Source organism: Ctenopharyngodon idella, chromosome 9 (assembly GCF_019924925.1).
Source record: "Ctenopharyngodon idella isolate HZGC_01 chromosome 9, HZGC01, whole genome shotgun sequence".
Classification (NCBI taxonomy): Eukaryota; Metazoa; Chordata; class Actinopteri; order Cypriniformes; family Xenocyprididae; genus Ctenopharyngodon; species Ctenopharyngodon idella.
In genome coordinates this window covers 5,422,882-5,430,099 of record NC_067228.1, presented here as the reverse complement: position 1 = coordinate 5,430,099, position 7,218 = coordinate 5,422,882, and positions in this window count along the sequence as shown.

Sequence of the window (7,218 nt, the reverse complement as noted above, 5' to 3'; positions counted from 1 at the left end):
ACATCTTGGATGACATGGGGGTGAGTAAATTATCAGGAAATTTTTATTTGAAAGTGGACTAATCCTTTAAGAGATAAAATTATTGACTACAGGGGGACTTTAATAATTTATTAGTAAATCTTAAAATTAACATTAACAAAGATTAATAAATGCTGTAGAAGTGCATTTCATTATTAGTTCATGTTAACTAGTGTTAACTAATGAACCTTACTGTAAAGTGTTACCAAATATTTGATTCCTTATGATGTTGATTTAAATAAAATTTCAATGAAAGGGGATTTAATAAAACCAACAATACTTCATTTGTTTTTGAGTGCAGTTTGATGGGATTTACACCTAAATGTTCATTTTGAAAGCAGCTCAGATAAGGCCTGGGAAGGGAGTCAGACACGCAGACAGGTTCTGCATTTGAACTTAGTTTTCAGCTCAGTGGAGAATGCATAAATTTGCGTTAAGCAACAAAGAAGAATGTTCCTTAATGGAAAATTTATTTCAGATGATATTTTAACCACATCAGGATGTCATTAATCACTTCAAAGAAGATTTTTTTTTTCATTATTACTTTCCAGGTGAACTTTCACAGCGGTTCCCTAAACAAATCACTATCTGAGTGTACAAAGCCTCAGCAAAAATGTTTCCCTTTGGCAGAGTCGGTCAATGCTTTTGCCACGGTCCGAATACCAGTGCAGATCGAGCCACTGTAAATATGTACTAAATAAAGCGCTGCTGCTTGGGTTGAAAGGTTGCAATCAAAGAGCAGAGAGAGAGAGAGTTTTTTTTTTTTTTTTTTTTTTTAAATATTGCATTCCTCTGGCTGGCCTAAACCCTCTGTCTGACGGAAGTACTGGGCACTCTCCTGCTGTCCGCTGTGTGCCAGTGACCCTGTCCTGATCCACAATCATTACGTCCAGAATGCAGGGCTCAACCTTCCTTAGCCCGAAGCCACCGCCACACCCACTACACAAGCTCCCACACTCACCCCCTCATATTTACACAACCGCTAACCCTGGATTAAACAGGAATGACCGGCACATGAAGTACTCAGCCAAACGGGCTTGTCTTAAAGGGATAGTTCACCCAAAAATAAAAATTCTATCATTTATTCACCCTCACAGCATTCTAGGCTTTTTTATTTTATTTTATTTTATTTTATTTTATTTTATTTTATTTTATTTTATTTTATTTTATTTTATTTTATTTTATTTTATTTTATTTTATTTTATTTTATTTTATTTTATTTTATTTTATTTTATTTTATTTTATTTTATTTTATTTTATACCATGGTCTCTGAATACTCGATTCTGATTAGCTGAAAGATGTGCAGTAAAACAGTTTATAAAACACCTCTACAAACAAACACCTGTAACCGCATTACATCAGTATTACAGCATCAGGGTATTGCAGCGTCTGTGTCATTGCTTTGCATTACTTTTCTAGTTACTTGAAAAAGTAATCTGATTACGTAACTCAAGTTACTTGTAATGCGTTGCCCCAAACACTGGTTATAATTCAATCAAATAAATGTAACCATAGCGCACAACTTTATCTCTGTGTCTGATTTAAAGTGGACAGAATGCTAGATCTAACGAGTTGTAGCTGATGAAAATAACCCTCAGTTTAACCCTTCCAGTCAAATTTAATGCTGCAAACATCACTGACAGCTTTAACTTCTCAATGGGAGGGGGAGGTTTTGTCAGTGCCAAAATTCCTGTCATTGATTAAAAAAGTCAATGGTGGGAGATATTTAATTTTGACAGTATCCAAAGCAAACACTACCACTGTTTGGCACTGAAATGTGCTGCTAAGTGCCTGCTATGCCAACCTTCATCTACATACAGCCAGGGAACTCAAAACAGAAAACGATTCAGTTGAAAGGATTCGAAAGCGCATCAAAGTTCCTCGCACTTGTTTGTCTATTTAATAAATATTTTGGCTATTTTTATTATGCTTTGAGCTAGAAAATGTTGCCAACTATGTTAACACATTTTACCATTTTTAAATGCATTTCTCAGAATTGTGCACATTTTCCCCAAACTTAAGTTCAATTGGGACTTCAGTGGGCACTCAGTAAGTTTTTGCTTTAATATATTTATACTGACACTGATTGGCATGGATGTATGATGTTTAACACCTGCCGTTTCAAATGTTTTGCCTTTTGTTTAGTATCTTTTCATCTGTCAGACAGGTCAGGAGTGGTTTAGGCTCCCCACATGAAGAATCAAATGACAAATCCACATCATTCTGGTAATTCTGTGGTTCATTTGCCGGAAAGGAAGGATTGTTTTGGAATACGGGTTATGCACAACAAACTATTCTGTAAAACAGTGGCCCTTTGCATAAACTGCAACTAGACTACTCTTAAACATCAATCATCTATTTTTTTGCTTTTCTTTAAGACTGGTTTAAGTCAGTTGCATAAAATGGTAGTTTGGTCTAATTTGAATTGGAAAATTTTCCTCTTGTCTAATTGCTAGTTGGTCAAACTAGTTCTTAAAGGGTTAGTTCATCCAAAAATGAAAATTCTGTCATTTATTACTCACCCTCATGTTGTTCCACACCCGTAAGACCTTCGTTCATTTTCAGAACACAAATTAAGATATTTTTGATAAAATCCGATGGCTCAGTGAGGCCTCCATTGCCAACAAGTTAATTTCCTTTTTCAATGCCCAGAAACGTACTAAAAACATATTTAAAACAGTTCATGTGAGTACAGTGGTTCAACCTTAACATCATAAAGCGACGAGTATACTTTTTGTGTGCCAAAAAACCCATCCAAAAAACAAAATAAGGAATTATTCAACAATATTTAGTGTCAATATCAATATCGAAGCTTTACGAATCTTTTGTTTCGAATCAGAGGTTCGGAGCGGCAAAGTCACGTGATTTCAGTAAACGAGGCTTCAGTACATCACAAGTGTTTCAAAATTTCAATGGATCACATGACTTTGGCGCTCCGAACCACTGATTCAAAACAAAATATTCGTGAAGCTTCGAAACTTTATTAAGCGGTGTTTTGAAACAGACAATCACTAGATATTGCTGAATAATTCTTTTTTTTTTTTTTTTTTTGCTGCACAAAAAGTATTCTCGTCGCTTCATAATATTAAGGTTGAACCACTGAACTCACATGAACTGTTTTAAATACATCTTTAGTACCTTTCTGGGCATTGAAAGTGTAAATTATCTTGCTGGCAATGGAGGCCTGGCTGCCATCGGATTTTATCAAAAATATCTTAATTTGTGTTCCGGAGATGAATGAAGGTCTTACGGGTTTGGAATGACATGAGGGTGAGTAATTAATGACAGAATTTTCATTTTTGGGTGAACTAACCCTTTAAGACACAGTCTTAACATAATGGCTAATTTTATGCAACTGGCCACAAGTTGCACTGCTTCTAGTTCAGGTTAAAATAGAGATGTTTTACTCAAAGTGCCTTCAAAGCAGCTACCAAAAATAAGAATAACCAAAGTCCATCACATATGCACATTGATATCTAAAAGTTTTTTTTTTTACACTAACATTTGGATATTAAAATTGAATAAAATGCCAACAATAAAAATAACTAGCTAGGTTAGCTGATTTCCTTAAAAACCCATAGATGCCGCCGTCAGTTTATACTGCTGTTAACGCTTTCTCTGACACTTGTTTGACTTTTGTGTTTATACAATGACAATAAGTAAATTCAAATTGAAAAACACTTTGTCTGAAGTGTTATAAAAAGTAAATTTTTATTAATTGAATTAATAATCACCTGCATGACGCAGCAGGCCTCAACATGGTGGTGCACATGAGGTGCGGCCCACTTTTTTCTAGTCTGGAACCTATTCTGAAACCAATCTCATGTGAGTTAACGTAACTTTAATTGTATTTTTTTTTTTTTTTTTCTTTTGTGTACAACTTTTTTTAAACATTACTGGAATCTGGGGGAAAATGGGATGTTGTCTTTCATAGTTTTAGTTCATGGTTTTATTGTAGTTGGAGTTGGAAGCATAGATGATAGATGCAGAAAATACAACTGTCTGAGTTTCCTGGGTAAAACAGTGAGTAATAGTCTCGAAAGAACAATGCTTGACCTGTCATTTTGAAAATAACCCTTGAGGAGCTCGAGACTCTGCCGGAAAATTTAAGTTCCTTTATACGAGAACTGAAAGTTGGCTCAGAATCCTGTCAATTCAGCAAGTTCAATGTGCAACACAGTTCACCGAGTTCAATTTTGGTTTGAGGATGATGTTTATTGAAGTGTCAACTGTCCACAGGAATGGAAATGAAAAACAAAATAGGGCCTGAAACTCTTGGGGACATTTAGGTTGGGGATGCAAATTTTGATGTGTTTAAAAATAGCTATTATAATTAATAATTTTATGCTAGATGACAGGATTTGTGCTTCTATTAGACACTAATACAGTGTACTGTATTTGTGGAAAGTGGCAAAAAGAGAGCGGTGCTTAAGCATATTTATCAAGTAGCTCCATACTATAACCCTGTGGCTGACTCAGAGCTTAGCACCGTAACAAGGACAACTTGTTTTGTTTCCACTGCCCACTTAATTCATGGTTCCAATGTGTGACCATACATTACAGTATATTTTGAGAATACAGCTGGCTGGCAGGTCTGGGTAATCCACGTCAGAGGTAGGAGGGCTGAACAATTTTGATGCCTGTTGTGTTCGACCACATGCAAACATAGAGGTATTAAGATGACAGGATAAAACCAGCCAGGCAGCATATTATTTCTTTTTATGGTTTCTCTGGAAACTTACACCCACATTCAATGCACCAGAGTCAACATGAACAAGGCATTTAATTAATAAACTTGTGTTATTAAGTGATATTAAATAACACATATAGTGCAAATTTAGAAGTATCTCTGCTCCAAGGACATATATACATATACATCTCTTGAAGGCAGGCATGAACTTGAGCTTGTGTGTTTGTCTCTTGTCAGGCTGAAGTGATTCAGAGCGAGAGCAGGCCCAGTTGTAAATAAGCCTCTGGCTACAGTCAGTGCTGCCAGTATGCAGGAGGAAACCTGCCTGCCAGACAAGCCCCTGTTACTTTTTAACCTAAAGATGGAATCCAACTGAAGCTGTTCACTGCTAAATTCTAAGTTAAAGGGATAGTTCACCCAAAAATGAAAATTCTGTCATCATTTACTCACCCTCAGTTTGTTCCATCCCCCATTGACTTAGTATTTATTTTTCCTACTATGGTAGTCAATGGGGGATGAGATCTGTTTGGTTACTGACATCCTTCAAAATATCTTCCTTTGTGTTCAGCAGATCAAAGACATTTATATAGGTTTGGAACAACCTGAGGGTGAGCAATTGACGACAGAACTTTCATTTTTGGGTGAACTATCCCTTTAATTGTAAAGTATAATCTCTACCAATGTTCCCTCTAATTTTTGCTCTTGCAGAACAAAACTATTTATATTGGGCATAGGCCACCTGAGCAGAAACAACAAATGGAAGAAACACTAAATGTATGTATTCAAATTTTTTAGCTATATTTTCAAATATTGTGTGTATATACATAAACATACACCGCAAAAATTATGCTCAGATTACATATGGTCCCTCTCTATATAGTGTTAAAGTAACACTGAAGCAGAGTTAAAGTTAGTAATATAATTAAGTGATCAATTAAGTTATGATTGAGCATTAGTGATGAACACCTGCTGTTAACAAGCAGAATCACTGAAGAGAAACACAATAACTACAAATGACTTCCAGCCACAGCCTTAGATGAAATCAACTGAAGATAAAAGACATTAAATCTCTCAAGATCTGATAAAACAACTCCACAAACAGCAAATTATCTCATTAACTTTAACTCTGCTTCAGTGTTATTTTAACTCTATGTAAAGAGGGACCATATGTTCTCTGAGCAGAGTTTATTTAACTCTGGGGATTTTGCTGTGTATATACTTGTATTTATATTATTTTAAAATTTAATTTTAAACAAAGTTCAATAGAACAGCATTTATTTGAAATAGATTTTTTTTGTAACAATGTAAAAGTCTTTACGGTCACTTTTGATACATTTAATGTATCCTTGTTGAATAAAAGTTTAAAAAAAAATAATAATAATATAGTTTATTCTATATACATACAGTGTGTGTGTGTGTGTGTGTGTGTGTATATATATAATATGTACATGTGTGTGTATGTGTGTGTGTGTGTGTATATATATATATATATATATATATATATATATATACCATGTCTACATGACTAAATGCATTGAGTTGCTGCCATGTGATTGGCTGATTAGATTTTTGCACAGGCCTATTTTAATGTATTGCAAGTCTTGTACAGCTGTTGCTCCCAGACTTGTAAAAGAACCATCTTGCTACTTAAAAAAACAGCCTTACCTAAAACACACTGCCACTCGGTGGCTCTGCAGGTCCACCCCTGTAGGTCCACCTACTTGCTGGAACCGATAAATCCATAGACACACTGAATTCTGTTTGAAGACAGCATACAGTTGCAGCCTCTGAAAAATAGGTGTTTTTTCTGTGGCTTTATATAACATTTCGTCAAATGTACTCACCAGCCACTTTATTACTTACATCTGTTAAACTGCTTGTTAATGCAAAAATCTAATCGGCCAATCACATGGCAGCAACTCAATGCATTTAGTCATGTAGACATGGTCAAGATGATCTGCTGAAGTTCAAACTGAGCATCAGAAATGGGAAGAAAGGTGATTTAAGTGACTTTGACCGTGGCATGGTTTTTGGTGTCAGACGGGCAGGTCTGAGTATTTCAGAAACTGCTGATCTACTGGGATTTTCACACACGGCCATCTCTAGGGTTTACAAAGGATGGTCTGAAAAAGAGAAAATATCCAGTGAGCGGCAGTTCTGTGAGCAAAAATGCCTTGTTAATGCCAGAGGTCAGAGGAGACTGGCCAGACTGGTTCGAGTTTATAGAAAGGCAACAGTAACTCAAATAAGCACTCGTTACAACCGAGGTCTGCAGAAGAGTCTGAATGTTGCCTGATGAGTCTCGATTTCTGCTGACACATTTAAATTGTAGGGCCAGAATTTGGCGTAAACAACATGAAAGCATGGATCAATCCTGCCTTGTTTCATCAGTTCAGGCTGGTGGTGTAATGGTGTTGGGGATATTTTCTTAGCATGCTTTGGGCCTCTTAGTACCATTTGAGCATTGTTTAAACGCCACAGCCTACCTGAGTATTGTTGCTGACCATGT